Source organism: Mobula hypostoma, chromosome 7, assembly GCF_963921235.1.
Source record: "Mobula hypostoma chromosome 7, sMobHyp1.1, whole genome shotgun sequence".
Lineage (NCBI taxonomy): Eukaryota > Metazoa > Chordata > Chondrichthyes > Myliobatiformes > Myliobatidae > Mobula > Mobula hypostoma.
This window is the reverse complement of record NC_086103.1, coordinates 63,608,323-63,624,674: the sequence shown is the minus strand read 5'-3', so window position 1 is coordinate 63,624,674 and position 16,352 is coordinate 63,608,323.

The window sequence follows — 16,352 nt, the reverse complement described above, 5'->3', positions numbered from 1 at the left end:
GCACGTATATGCTGATGCTAATAACATGAAGTGATGTTATCCAGAACCATAAAGTAGGTGAGTAGGACATTAAAATCGCATTTCTTTACATTGAATACTCCAGCCTGTGTCTCTCTCTTTTCTTGCTCACTTTCTGGGATATTGGCAAATAGCCAGTTGTTATAAACTGAAGAACACAGATAACATAGGACAAAACAGCATTTCTTACTATTGGCTTCCTCTTCAGAGAGATGGCATCTGGAAGCTTCTACTCTGAAATACTTTGGTAAGGTCACCTGCTATAATTCTTATTGAATCAGCCAATATCTCACATACACACATAGATTTACACACACATACACACACAAGATAAGTAAGATATCACTACATTATCTCAAAGCATAAGGCAGGAAAAATTTTGATGAAATTTAAATCTAATTTGTTCAAATCTCTCTGTTATTTCCAAAGTGGAAGCATAGACACTTAAAAGTAGTAAAGTTGATAAGTAGAAAGTTGAAATCTCCTGAATAGATCAGGATAGAAATCTTATATCTTTGGCAGGCACATTGATGTGGAGATCAGAAGGATTGGTACTGAAGGAAATTTGTAGAATTTGAACAACAGCATGTTAGTGATTGAGAAACTACTATATATCTTTGAATGGATGTTGTCAGATATCCGAGGGCTTCAGAGGTCTCCTACCATGGCAGAAGTTACAGCTTCTACCTGTAAACTGCAGTGCATCTTCTTACAAAATAAATTCATTGTGTTCCTCGCTGGGTGCTGGACCATGACGGAAAGTGTTTGTGAGTACCCTGAAATGCCCATTTCCTGTATTTGATTCACTGTCTCTATCACAACACCTTAATTAAACACCTATAGCCGGGGAAGTGATGACCCTCCTCCTGTTGGACTTTATGGTAACTTATTTTTTATTCTTTCTACTTCTCTTCTAATATTTATATCTGCGCACTTGTAATGCTACTGTGACACGGTAATCTCCTTAGGGTTCAACAAAATACCTATCTATCTAGCTGCTCAGATATACTTACTTGCATGACAGAAGTAGCAGTCAATTATAGTCAGCAACTGAATGAAGCATTTGGGACACATTCATTTGTTCATCAGGGCATTGAAAATAGAGGCTGGGATGTGATGGTGCAGTTGTACAAGACATTGGTGAGGCCGTGCGATGAATGTTGTTTGGGTCACCCTGTTAAAGGAAAGAAGCCATTAAGCTGAAAAGATTGCCAAGGAGGTTTACTAGAATGTTGCCGGGTCTGAAGGAATTGAATTATGGAGAGAGCTTCCGCATATTAGGATTTTATCCATTGGAGTGTACGAGGATGAGAGGTATTTTTATGGAATGTATCTGTCATAGTCCAGTCCGTGAAGTCCACATTCCGGTTCACGGTCCAGTCCATGGACTCAGGACTCTGGGTCTTCCAGCTGTCCCTTGTTTTGTTTGAGTTAATCATAGGCACCTGATTCCCATCTTGGGGCTTGGAATATAAGTGGCCTTGGGGTCAAGTGTGGGCTGCTGGTTTGCCTTGTCAAGATTCCCTGGGAACAACCTGCCACTGGAAGGCTAGAGTGGCCACTTGTCGTCTTTGGGCCGCGTTGGAGAACCATTGCTTCATGGAGCTTTGCTGTTGGTAGTCGGAGCTGTTGTTGCAGTATGGATTTGGCTGTTTCCTGGGCCAGCTGAGCTGCCAGCCACTCCAAGTTAGGTATAGACCAGGCTGTTTCCGTAGTCAGTTGAGGTTGCTGGCCGTAACTGCAACTTGGAGCAATCCTGATGCAGAGATGGAACTGTCTGTCGTTCTTTGGTGTTTGTCTCTTCTTGTCCTTGCCTCTGGGGTAAGTCAGGCAGTTCTGCCATTGCCCTGTGGGGGGGGGGGGTGCGGTCTTGTCTTGTCTTTGCCTCTGTTGGGTAAGTCTGGCTGTTCTGCCGTTACCTGATGGATGGACCTGTCCCACCTTGGTGTGGAGATAAAGTTGAGTCTCAGCTTGTCTAAGGATAAGTCTCGGCTCTATGTTGATGTACAGTTCCCAGTCTGTCTCCGAGCTCAAGCCTCTGAGTTATCAGCCTCCAAGCTCAAGCCCCAAGACCCCGGCCTGCCTCCAAGCTCAAGCCCCAAGACCCCGGCCTGCCTCCAAGCTCAAGCCCCAAGACCCCGGCCTGCCTCCAAGCTCAAGCCCCAAGACCCCGGCCTGCCTCCAAGCTCAAGCCCCAAGACCCCGGCCTGCCTCCAAGCTCAAGCCCCAAGACCCCGGCCTGCCTCCAAGCTCAAGCCCCAAGACCCCGGCCTGCCTCCAAGCTCAAGCCCCAAGACCCCGGCCTGCCTCCAAGCTTCAAGAGCCAAGACCCCAGCCACGTCCTGTCCTGTAGTCATGTCATGTCCTTGCCTGGTTCTGGGTCCCGAACCCGAGGCAAGACCCAGGTTCTGGGTCTTTGTCCAGTCTCTGGCTCGGAGCCCAAGCCCAGGCTCCTAGTGCATAGTTCCTTGTCTGGGTTCCCTGTCTCGTCCATGTCCTAGCCCAAGTCTGCGTTCTTGACCCTGCTCCTTGTCTGTATCCTGTCACGTCCCTACTCTAGTCAAGTCCTGTTCCTAGTACTTCAGTGTCTGTGTCTTGCATTTGGGTCTGCCATCAACATCCCCCAAGTGACAGTATCAGGAGGGGTATAGATAGGGTCAATATACAGTCTTTTTCACCAATCTTGTGGAATCAAGAACTGGAGGGCATAGGTTTAAAGTGACGGGGGAGAAATATAATACAAATCTGAGTGACCACTTTTTCACACAGAGAATGATTTGTATACGGACGAGCTATCAAAGCAAGTGCTTGAGGCAATTTTAAAAGGCACTTGGACAGGTACATGGAAGGAAAGGGTCTAGAGAGGGATATGGTCTAAGCATGGGTAATTGGAATTTCCTTAGGTGGAAATCTCTGTCGGCTGTTAGGCCAAAGGGCCTATTTCTGTGCCCTGTGACCTTATGACTCTAATTCCACCTATATAATGTGAACACCCGGAGCAGGGGAGCATTTTCTCCAAAGATCAGAGAATTGGATGCAAATTTGAAATTAGTGGTCTGAAATCAAGAAAAAGACCTTCAGCCAAATGAAATATGACTCATCAGCTTGAAACTAAACTTTTCAAAGCTGCACTGTTGATACCAATTAGCATTCCAGAACTTGCAGAAACTGCAGTTCTTGTCTGAGTGAAATATCAACAGCACTTTCTTTAAAGATATTTATCATTCAGGAACATAGATCTCCTTTACAGACAATGAAGACCAGCTCATCCATTATGTATGATCAATAAAGGGAGTTTTTCTGTCTGCAATATTAAAAAAACTGAGATGCGAGTTCAGTAAGACTGGTGACCATGCCAGATCAAGAGTTCAACATTGGTCTGGGAATGGTTTGAGACAATCAATGTTACTAAAATAAAAAATAACCTCTTGCTCAAAATACTAAGCAAAGAAAGATCAGTTGTGTCATGAGGCCATGAATCACTCAATGCAAATGTAAACAGTCAAACATTGAAGAACTCATAAAACGTCAGCATATCAGGAGACTGATTACGCATCCTGCCTTCGCTGGCTGTTTGAAAGAGCGGCTGCACTTAGTCTTACACTCGATTCAACTTTTTAAAAGTGCACAACTTCTTAAATATGTGAGTAACTATCCAATTTGTTTTAATTATTTTAATAAAATAATCTTTAACCACAGAGTCAGGTAGATCAGTCTGAAGCTGATAGCATTTCTCCTGATTTCACCCTTAGATTTTCAACCTGGAGTGAACTCCTCATGAGTGTCATCCTGAAACCTTCAACCATCTTCATCACTATCTTTTGTGATGTCTAATTCTGTATTGCCTACAAACTTTATAATGTGATTCCTTCACCCATGCCTAAAACATTGATTTGATTCTTTGAAAGTGCCTCATCATTCAACAAGATCATGACAAATCTCAGTTATATTTTTCTGCACTACTGCTTAACAACTACAATCTAGAATCCTCTGTTTTGATTAGACTCGGTTAATGAGCATTCAGTTCTCTAGAAGGAATTACAAAGAATGAAGACATTCCTCCTCATATACAAAAAAATCAATTTAATACCTGAGTCAAGGCATCCCCCTTTTCATGAATATTTTATTTTTGATCCCTAATAGGCTTAATTTTTTCCTTGGATAACATTTTATAACTCAAATTCATCCTCAATTAGTGGTGCTCAAGTCCTACAAAATAATGTCAATTATTTGTCAGTCCCAGTTGGTTCAGATTGGCAACAACATTTCCTCTATGATCTCCATCAGCACAGGTACACCACAGGGCTGTGCTCTTAGTCCCCTGCTCTACTCATTTTACACCTATGACTGTGAGGCTAAGCACACCTCCAATGCCACATTCAGGTTGCTGATGACACCACTGTTGTGGTCCTAATCAAAGGTGGTGATGAATCAGCATATAGGAGGGAGATTTAAAATTTGGCTGAGTTGTGTCACAACAATAACCTCTCTCTCAATGTCAGCAAGACCAAGGAACTGATTGTAGACTTCAGGAGAGGGAAATCAGAGGTCCATGAACCAGTCCTCATTGGAGGATCAAAGGTGAATGGTTAGCAACTTTAAATTCCTGGGTGTTACCATTTCAGAGGACCTGTTCTGGGCCCAGCACACAAGTACAATTGTGAAGAAAGCACGACAGCACCTCTACTTCCTTAGGAGTCTGAAGAGATTTGGCATGACATCTAAAACTTGACAGTCTGCTATAAATGTGTAGTGTAGAGTGTATTGACTGGCTACATCATGGCCTGGTATGGAAACACCAATGCCTTTGAAGGAAAATACTTAAAGAAGTAGTGGATCTGGCCCAGTACATCATGGTTAAAGCCGTCCCAGCCATTGAGCACATCTACATGAAAGGCTATCAAAAGAAAGCAACATCTGTCATCAGAGATCCCCACTCTGCAGGTTATGCTCTCTTCTTGCTGCTGCTATCAAGTAGAAGGTGCAGGAGCCTCAGGGTTTGCACCAGCAGGTTGATGAACAGGTACTACCCCTCAACTACCAGGTTCTTGAATAAAAGGGGACAACTACACTCAACTTCACTTGCCCCATCATTGAAACATTTCCACAACCAATAATTTCACTTTAAGGACTTTTTATCTCATTATCTCAAGTTCTCATTTATTGCTATTTATTTACATTTACATTTGTGTAGTTTGTTGTCCTCTGAGCACTGGTTGATCTTTTATTGACCCTGTTATAGTTACTATTCTGTAGATTCGCTAAGTATGCCCACAGGAAAATGAATTTCAGGGTTGCATATGGTGATATATATGTACTTTGACAATAATTTACTTTGAACTTTGAAAATGATGTTCTGTGCCTCCAAAATGTATTCCATTCCTTGCCCTAACTATGAAGTACACACAAGGGGACATTTAAGGTATATTTTCAAGTTAATGTTGCCAATGATTTTACCTCTTGTAATGTATCTCTGCCTATTTAAACATCTCCTTGATAATTATTCTGATTATTCATTGAAATTTCTTCCTCATGTGTTTTAATGTACATACCTTACCAGTAAGATTGCCCACGTGTGGTGATGGCATAAATAAATATCTGGACAAGGGTTGCAATGATCAAATCATACTCTTGCCCCATCACTCCCCATCCCCCCAAAAGATAGTTGAAAACTTTACCTACAAAAATTATTTATCTATCCCATGCCCATTAATTCCTTGAGGTGGATTTCCCAAAAGCATCTCAAGTAAGAACGGTCTCTCTAAGTAATAGAACATAGAACATAGAAAAGTACAGCACAGTACAGGCCCTTCGGCCCACAATGTTGTGCCAACCCTCAAATGCTTGACTAGGGCTCTCTGCAAGCAATAAGGCTTTCCTAGTGAAGAAGTGCTGTTTTCCCATTACTGTACAGCGATGGAAAAGAACCATTGCATTCATTTGATGGCACTTGTAAAAATCTCTATTAATCTACATGTGCACTGAAGTATAATTTAAATTCTCAGTGTACTCAATGTGCACTGGAAAGTGTTGATCATATTTAGCAATTGATTTTACATTGCAAAATTCAAAGTTAATTTTATTAGCCAAGTTATAGGAGTGTTGACAAAAAATCGGCACAAGTGCAATTCCTTCTAATGTACACTTTATTCCCCTTCCAAACAAATGATGATCTTGTGTGTATATATAAAAAAAAACCCCACCCCCAAAACATAATAACATATAACGTAACATGTAACATACAAGGCAAACTTAACCTTTAACAGTCTGGGTGAATTCTGCCTAATGAAATTAAGGAGTCCCTACACAAGCATTCCCCACCCCCTCCCCCCAAAATTCCCCCAGTAGACAAAGTCAAATGAGCAGGGGCCTGCAAAACTTGGCTGAACCTACTCCTGCCTTCACAGGCAGGTGCAGGGGATGAAGAACAGTCAATGTCAGAAGATCTGGAGGTGGGAGGCCAGCCTCTCCATGGGGGCTGTGCCACTTGCTTCCTTTTCAAATTGTTTTATTATTATTATCCAAAATTAAGAAGAGTGCATCGAAGTAGGCAACACTTACTATGTCTCAAGAAAAAAAACATTGTTTTAAAGATTGAAAAAGTTTTGGTGACAAAAAAAAAGAAGAAAACCCTACTAAGCAAGAAAAAGTGAGGAAAAAAGCAATTAGGTGTTCAACCCCAGTACCATGCGTCATACAAAAAGCTTCTAAAGATAAACATCAAACCGCCAGCAAGAAAACAATATACCAAAAATTTACAATTAGATCATGGAGGAAATCTATCAATTAACTCAAATGATAGTAATGAGCAAATGAACTCTATCTTTTCTGAAAATCAAACATAGATTCAAAAGTTCGACTTCTAATTTTCTCCAAACTAAGACATAGCATCACTTGAGAGAACCATTGTGTCAAAATGGGAGCCGATGTATCCTTCCACTTCAACGAAATGGCTCTCCTAGCTATCAATGTAACAAATGCAATAACATGTTGGTCAGACAAAGAAATACCGTGGATATTTTGAGGAATTATTCCAAAGAGCACAGTTAATTTGTTAGGTTGTAAATTAATGTTAAGTGCTTTAGAAATTGTAGAAAAAACTGACTTCCAGAACCTTTCCAGTACAGAACAGGACCAAAACATGTGTGTCAGTGTAGCTGTCTCAGTTTTGCATCTATCGCAATAACTATCAACATAGGAAACATTTTAAACAATCTCTCCTTCATCAAACAGTAATGATGTGCAATTTTAAATTGAATCAGTGAATGACTAGCACAGATCAAAGAGGAGTTAACTAACTTCAGAATCTGTGTCCAGTCTTCCATCATAAAGTCAAATTAAGTTCCTTTTCCCAATCTTGTTTAATCTTAAATAAAGGATGCTTATCCCATTGTAATAGTAAATTATAAATTCTTCCAATGGAACCCTTCATCAAAGGGTTCTGTGCCACTTCCACTGGCGAGTCCAGGTCCAAATTGGCAGGCTTGAGACGATTGACAGAAACACTCTCCGGGATACCTCCAAAGTCCGGGCTAAAAAAACTTATCCCCTGCTTCCAACATGTGGAACAGACCATCATAAGGCGGCCGAAGAGGACCCCGATTCAGCATGATACACAAACACATATTTCACCTCCCGCAGACCTGTCAACAGGTGCAACCACAACAGGCCATGCTGCGTCGTGGGCACTGGAGCAAAAGTTTTGGCACTGTCATAAAAGACAACTGCTGCTGTGAAGCAGACCACGGGACCATGGACGTTGGGAGAAACTCTCCCAGCACCTGCAGGGGTTGCCTGAAAACAAGCTCCACAGAAGGGGATTGAATGTTGTCCTTAGGGGCCATCCTCAGGCCCAACATGACCCACAGCAGTCTGTCCACCCATCAACCATCACTGAGGCACGCACAGAGGGTGCTTTCATTGAATGGTGGAACCTATCGCACAGACCGTTGACCTGAGGGTGAGAAGCCGTGGTCTGGTGCTGTTTTGACCTCAGATCACAGGCAACCGCACACCAAAGCTCTGACAGTCTGGGTGAAGTTTATATAATGAAATTAAGGAGTCCCTACAAAGTACATATATATCATCATATACAACCCTGCGATTAACTTTGCTGTGGGTATACTCAGCAAATCTATAGAATAGTAACTGTAACAGGATCAATGAAAGATCAACTAGAGTGCAGAAGACAACAAACTGTTCAAATGCAAATATAAATAGTAATAAATAACAAGTGCATGAGATAACAAGGTAAAGTGTCCTTCAAGTGAGATCATCGGTTGTGGGAACATTTCTATGGATGGGCAATGGAGTGTAGTAATCCCCTTTGTTCAAGACTCTGACAGTTGTAGGGTAGTAACTGTACTTGAACCTGGTGGTGCAAGTCCTGAGGCTCCTGTACTTTTCACCTTTTGCAGGACTTTCTGTTCCAAGGGCATTGGTGTTTCCATACCACGCCATGATCAGTCAGTCAATGCACTCTCCACTAAACATCTATAGAAGTTTGTCAAAGTTTAGATGTCATTCCAAATCTCCATAGACTCCTAAGGAAGTAAGGACGCAGCCATGCTTTCTTCACAATTTCCATTCCCACTTAGTCATCTATTACAAAAAACAAACACTACATTGTTGAATTTATATGCCTCAGTCCCTTATCTGAAACCAAATAGATTCAGTCATAAAGCGATATACTAAAATATTTTGGAACTATAACAGTACCTGTAATCAACTTTGTCATTTACCCTTTTATCATTCTTAAAATCTAGCAGTACCCCTTGTCTCGTGTTATAAATATAGCTTTTCCTGAAATAATTAACTGATATTCAGCAAGCAAGCAAAGATCCCTGGCTGAAGCAAGAAGCCAGGTCAACTTAAATGTACCCAGTTAATATGAATTTGAATGATGCACTTGTATTAGGATTAGGCAGCTTCTCTGGAAAAGTTCCATCAATGACTTTGTATCGTCTGAAAATGGGGGTCTATTTAAATATGAAAATTGTTGAAGAATTAGAATTTGAAATTTATAAATGATAATTCATTCCAGCTGTGTTACTCTTGTTGAAAAAATAATTATCAGTACAATCAATGTATACATTTAAGAAAATTTGCTATTTTACCTGCATAAGATAGTGCTGGACTAGACAGACCTGCACTCAAGCATGGAAAATTCCTGCAGAGCCTTTCTATGCCTACAGTGAAATGTATATTTTTAGCATTGACTTTGCAACATTGTATTTGTATTTCTGAAGCGCCTTGTTACAGTATTCGGAAGCAAAGTGTTTAAATTACTGTTAATTAAGGTCAATGCCGCTGATGTGTGGGCAGCATGATGGTTATCGCGTGCAAGTAAAAATGTTACAAAGAAGTAACTACCAATTATATACATCTTTCATCTGCCACAAGGAGAATTCCTTGTTTTAACCTCCATCCTAGTGTACAGTTATGAACTCCTCAGACAAAACCTAGCAAATAGAATATAAGGACATTTCTTCAAAACTACTTGAATTACATGCTTGCATTCCAGGGCAAGGCTTGAATCAAGAACCTTTAGGTTCAGAAAACATTACAAATCTTTACTAAGTGAATAAAAGTAAAGATTATTAACTTCAGTGCCATCTTTTTTGGTATTTATTCCTCGAAGTGTTCTACTCTGTAATCCGTCTTCTTTTGCATTATATCCACCTACTCCAGTTATGGAGATTACCAAGGACTCTGGCTGTCAAAATCCCTGGAATTTTTTTTATGGCCTTAAGTCCTGGTTCATGTGTTGCCAATCTGTCTTTGCTTTAGCACTTGACATCCATATCTCAAGGCCCATGTTGCTTTCAGGTTCACTACACTTCATACATCTCCTTCAAAAACCATAGCTGGCTCTTCTCTCTCTGTCCAGTGAATATGGAACTTAAATCCAGAGATTTATAAAAATCAATACTTCATTCCGTCAGCAAATCACAATTGTATCAAAACAGTCATCAGAGCATCATCCCCAGATTTGCTCCTGTTTGATATTTAATTTTGGTCACAAGTTCTGTCATATTCAAGGATATTGCCATATTATAGTTCATTCATTGTGTATCTCAGCCTAGTTTTTGTCTCAGATTGTGCTGGGGCAAAGTTACTGAGTAAAATAAAGTTACTTTGTAAGCCACTGAAATGTACCGAGTGCTGTAAAAATGTTTGAACACAGATGAGCTCTGATTTATTTTATTTAGCAATACAGTGTGGAATAGGCCCTTCCAGCCCTTTGAACCACACTGCTCCAGCACCCCTCGACAACCCCAATTAACCCTAACCTAATCACCGGACAAGTTACAATGACCAATTAACCGACCTGTTACCTTTGGACCGTGGGAGGAAACCAGAGTTCCTGGGGAAAACTCATGGCGAGGGTGTTCAGAGACTCCTTACAGAGGATACCGAAGTTGAAATCCGAACTCCGATGCCCCGAGCAGTAATAGCATTGCATGAACTGCTTTGTTACCATGACACTGATCCATCCCATCATGGGGTAGTAGCTGATATTGTGAGATCGTGCACTCAGTGGCCACTTTATTAGGTACCTCCTGTACCTAATAATGTGGCCACTGACTGCACATCAACGGTCTTCTGCTGCTGTAGCCCACTCGCTTCAAGTTTCGACATGTTGTACATTCAGAGATGTTTTTCTGCACACCGCAGTAGCAACACATGGTTATTTGAGTTACTGCCACCTTCCAGCTTGAACTAGTCATGCCATTCTCCTCTGACCTCTTGCATTAACAAGGCTTTTTATCCACAGAACTGCCACTCACTGGATTTTGTTTTTGTTTTTTGCACCATTCTCTGTAAACTCCAGAAACTGTTGTGTGTGAAAAATCACGGGACAGCAGCAGTTTCTAAGATACTCAAACTATCCAGTCTGGTACTAGCAATCATTCCAAAGTCAAAATCATTTAGGTCACATGTCTTCTTCATTTTGATGTTTGGTCTGAAAAACAAACTCTTTACCAGATCTGCATGCTTTTATAATTTGAGTTATTGCCATGTGATTGGCTGATTAGATATTCCTATTAACGAGGTGAACATGTTTACCTAATAAAGTGGACACTGAGAGTAGATTGGTATGTTTTGATACATTGACAGAGTTTTTTGTAGCATTTATGCATGGACTGCAAGGATATAACCTGGACCTAAAGTCTTTAGGGTATCCATAGAGATATGTGAAAGAGGTACATATGTAGGTCTTTCTTACCAGATTTAGCAAGGTCAAATCATTCCTGTCGTTAGCAAGGACTCCAGATTCGGTGAGGGCCATGGATAAAAGAATGGCTGGTTACTGTGTCTGGATACAAAAGGCACAAGACCAGAAACATCCCATTTGTCTGTGATGTTGAGCTAGGTAACAAGAAAGTAATGATATTTAGAATTACAGGAGCTCAGGAAACTAAAATGCAGGACCTCAAGGGTAGTGATCTCTGAATTATTCCTGGTGCCATGTGCTATTGAGTCCAGGAATAGAAAGACAGGCGTGAAAGAAGAGGTGGTGCCGGGGGGGGGGGGTGCAAGATTCGCGATTATTGAGATCTCTTCTAGGATAGACATGAACTATACAAAAGGGATGGGTTGACCTTGATCCAGAGGGAGATCCTAGTGGGGAAAGTTGCTTTTGCCATCAAGGAAGGTTTAGGCTAGGAGGCTAGGTAGGCCGAGTGCAAAGGGCCTGGATGGCATGGAATTTGTGTGGTGTGTCCAAGATAGTTTCATCATGCGATATACAGAGAAACCTCCTCAGGAGGGAGCAATGCTGGACCTCCTCCAGGGGAATGAGCTGGATCAAGTAACTGAAGTAGCAGTTGAGGATAGTTTGGGCCCGGTGACCGCAATTTTGCTAGTTCTAAATAGTTATAGAAAAAAAGATGGAACAGGTCCACAGGTGAAATTCCTGAATTGAAGCAGGGCCAAGTTTGAGGGCGTTATGTAGGGTCTAGCAATCATCTTTTGCGTGACTCCAAGGAAGAGTTGGCAAGTAGGAGGCTTTTAAAATGGTCAAAGAATTTGAAGATAGATGTTCCTTTTAGGATGAAGTTTAGACATACCAAGTTGAGGGAACCCTGGTTGACGAAAGTACGAAGGGTCTAATAAGGAAAATAGAAGGAACTATACTTGTGTTTAGGCAGCAGGATACAAATTAATCCTTTGATAAATACAAAATGCATTCTTAAGAAGGAATTCAGAAGGGCAAAAAGAGGGTTTTGGCAGGCAGGGTTAAAGGTATTCACAAGAGGTTCTTCAGTAATGTTAACAGTAAAAGGATGACTAGGGGAAGACTAGGTCCTCTTAAAGACAATGAGGGCTGGCTACATGTGGAACCGCAGGAGTAGCAGAAATTTTGAATGTCTATATCTCTTCAGTGTTTAGTAAGGAAAATATCATGGATGCCAAAGAAATAAGGGTAATAATTAGTGAGTCTTGGTTATGAAGAAGGAGATATTTGCAAACACCAAGTATATTAGGATGGGCATATCTCCAGTGCTTACTAAATTTTGTAGTTAAGTTTTTAAAGAGCATCTCAAAAGAAGAATCTAGAGAATGAGGCAGTGGACTAGTCAGAAACATAGCACCATGGAGCTTAAATATGTTACAAAGGAGAGTGATGGAATCATTGAGATAGTGTGAATTCAATGGATTAACCACTGAAGCTTCCCGCAATCCCTTGTCCTACAAATGTCAATCAAATTTAGTGATAGGACACTCATTGCCCGTAACAGAAGATTTTATGGATGAAATAGTATATCTAGGTTTGCTCTCCAAAGGTGCTGAGGAAGTGTTGCATTATCAGAAATGTTTTGTTTTAATGAGATATGGTCCTGTGGTCCACAGCAGCCAAGCTGGCATATGTTGTGAAATTGACAGTACCATGGGAAGATGGTGTCGAAGAAGCTTATGAGAGGAAAAAGACCAAGTACTCTGAACTGGCAACTGAAGCTGCCCAGAATGGCTGGAAGACCAAGATCTTCCTGTAGAAGTGGGATGCAGGGGATTCGTTGCTACATCTACAACCAGTCTATTGAAGAAGATGGGGGTGAGGGGTCATTCCCTCCAACAAGCAATCAAGTCCTTGTCAAATGCAGCAGAAGAAAGCAGCAATTGGATTTGGATTAAAAGGAAAGACAACAACTGGGCTGCAAGATGAAGACAGGAGGGTATGGAACTGAGGGTGGTGTATCTGGGATGTCAGGTAGCACCATTGAGCCCTCTGGAGACGTCGTGGGCTTAACAACAAAAAGTCAAAGAAGGAGGGTGCCCACCTGATGACCCCAATGACGTACCTACCCTCCCTCCTTGTCACCACTCCAAGCCCACTGCCAACATCGAGAGTGCCGACTTACCATAGGGATTGAAACATCAAGTCCTAGTAGCGCTACTACTTAATATAAAAGCCTGCTTGTTTGTTCTCATAAATGCTAAAGATCTCATTGTGCTCATTGCCATTATTTATTTCACAACTAACCTCAGTAAAATCAGTTTATAGATATTGGTCCTCAACAATCCTATGAGCAATTTAGTGTTTGTGGAGCATTTTAAGATTGTCCCCTTATCTGATTTATACCAGTGCAATTCTCTGCCAGTTTTTAATAACTTGTCCCTTTAATTTGCAGCTGAATAAAAAATTAAAGTTAGCTAATTGCAGTAATAAATTAAGTTTATAAGGCTTCACATATTTAATTTCCAACATATTGGGAGAAGCAGGGTATTTTCAAATTCATTGAATTAATTGCCTTTTCTAAGCTGGACAGATTGAGCAGCAGAGGGAAAAATACATGCCTGAGCCTGTTTTAAATCAGTTTAATAAAATCTGTTTCATGTTTAGATAGGCTGAGGAGGGCAGATTCAGCCTCTGGCTGCAAACTTCCTCGTTGTTGTAGTTTTTGCCCATTTACTCCTTGCTTTTCTGTTACTGGAAGACTAGTATCATATTCTTCCTTTATCCATCTATTCTTTTACCCACAGTGCCTTGAAAAAGTATTCAGCCCCCACAACTATTTTCACATTTTACTGTCTCATATTCCAAATTTAAAATATATTGACATCAGATTTTTGAACTAATCTTCAAAATATTATGCACCATATCAAAGTAAAATAAAAATTCCAAAAGCTGTCAACAATTTACTAAAAATTAAGAACCTGTAACAACGCAAGTGGGTCTGAACACAACTGCAGACAGAGATAACAACAGTGTTGGTCAAATGACTTCAAACTTTACTTCAACAGTCAGAAGCACTCAGTACAACTATCTTGTCACATTCACATGTTCAGGTTCCAACTGTACAGGCAACTCAAGAGTTCACAGAGAAAATAACAAAAAGGCTTTGGATAAGCTGTCTGACAAGATCCGAGGCTTCAGGAGAAAAATCAGGCAATCAGTCCACATATCAAAAGGGGTGTCTCCACAAGCTAGATCCCATGTAAGTCTTTTCTCAGTACCAACACAGGCAAGTAATTTCACAGAGAATGACTAACAGTTGTTTCTGACAAGCAGAGTAAATATCAAGACAACGCAACTGGTAGATGAAACCACCAGCCTTAAACACCTCTCAATCAGTCTCAGGTGTGTCTCATAATCCCATAGAGATTCCACCTAGTGATGAGGGATGAGCATCTCTGCCCAAACAGGTAACAGCATTGTCGTAGGAATTATCAGTGCCCCCTGTTGGAAACCTCGGGTGTTACAGAACCAAAATTGAGAGGCTGAAAATGTTTTCATTCCCTTTGTAATTATTACACGAGCTTTCCTCATATGCAATATTTGTATTACCTTACCAACTCACTCAATTTGTTGATGTAGAAAATTGGAGGATCATCTTCTTTCAATGAATTCATAAGAATAAACAAATATCCCATCTCTCTGTAAGGTCCAACAGTATGGTGGATTTTCAGTATGGTGAAGTTCATGGCTCCACAATCTCCGAGGCCTTGCATAAAAAGGATATATATAGAAGAGTGGCAAGGAAGAAGGGTACAAAACCATTTCAAAGACACTAAACATACCTCTGAGCTCAGTGTAGTCCATCGCAAAAAATAAGGAAGAAATATGAAACCACAGCCACATTGCTTAAGTCAGGACACCCCCCCCCCCCCACCAAAACTTAGTTTCCGGAGAGGAATGGCACTTGTAAGAAAGCCGACTGTGATGCTTAAGTCAATGGCTGCAACGGGAGGTGAAGTTCATGGCTCCGCAATCTCCAAGGCATTGCATAAAAAGGGTGTGTGTGTGTATATGTGTGTGTATATATATATATATATATATATATATATATATCAAGGAAGAAGCCCTGGCTAAAGACTTTGAAAAGCATTATTTAGAAGATACTGCAAAGATGTGGAAGGTCTTGTGGTTGGATGAGACTAAAGTGGAACATTTTGGCTTCAACCATAAGCTGTACATGTGGTGTAAATCGAATACTGTGCATCAGCCAGATAATAGTATCGCCACTGTGAAGTGTGGTGGAGGAAGTATTATGCTGAGGGGATGCTTTTCAGCAGCAGGGACTGGAAATCTGGTCAGTATTGGTGGGAAGATGAATGTTGCTAAATACACAGATTCTGGATTAAAAACCTGCTAGCCTCTGCCAGAAAGCTTAAACAGGGGAGGAAGTTCATTTCTCAGCAGGACAATGACACAAAGCATACTGCCAGGGCAACCATGGAGTGGCTGCAAATGAAGGCCAAATTAAGGTCCAAGTCCTGACCTTAACCCAGTCGAACTTCTCTGGCAAGACCTCAAGATTGCTGTCTACTGCCACTCCCCAACTAACCTGGCACAGCTTGAGCAATTTTGCAAGGAGGAATGGGCAAATCTTGCCCTATCACATCGTGCAAAGCTAATAGCGAATTATCCAACAAGACTACTGGCTGTGATGATTGCAAAAGGTGATTTAACTAAGTACTGAGCAAAATGGAGTGAATACTGACATTATAGTTTTGAACTTTTTCATGCTTTACAATTTTCCCTGTTTTTTGTGAAAAAAAGGAGCACGTGCTTCATAAATAAAACTTCTCAGCTAAGTTGATCAAATCCCTGCTTCTAATATGTGTTTTTGTGAACAAAGGGTTAGGGGCTGAATACTCTTACAAGGCACTGTATATAATTCTGCTTATTTTCTCCCTCCTTTGTGGTTTAGGACTGCTTTCAGTGGTCATATTCTCAAGATGCTCCTAGATATCTGTTGGTGATCTATTCCTGAATAAGAATAACAATGTATCTTTCACCCACTGAAGCTCAATTGCACTGAAAATTCATGCTTAATTACTTATTGTTTTAATAATACGGTATGAATCAATAATGATATTTCAAT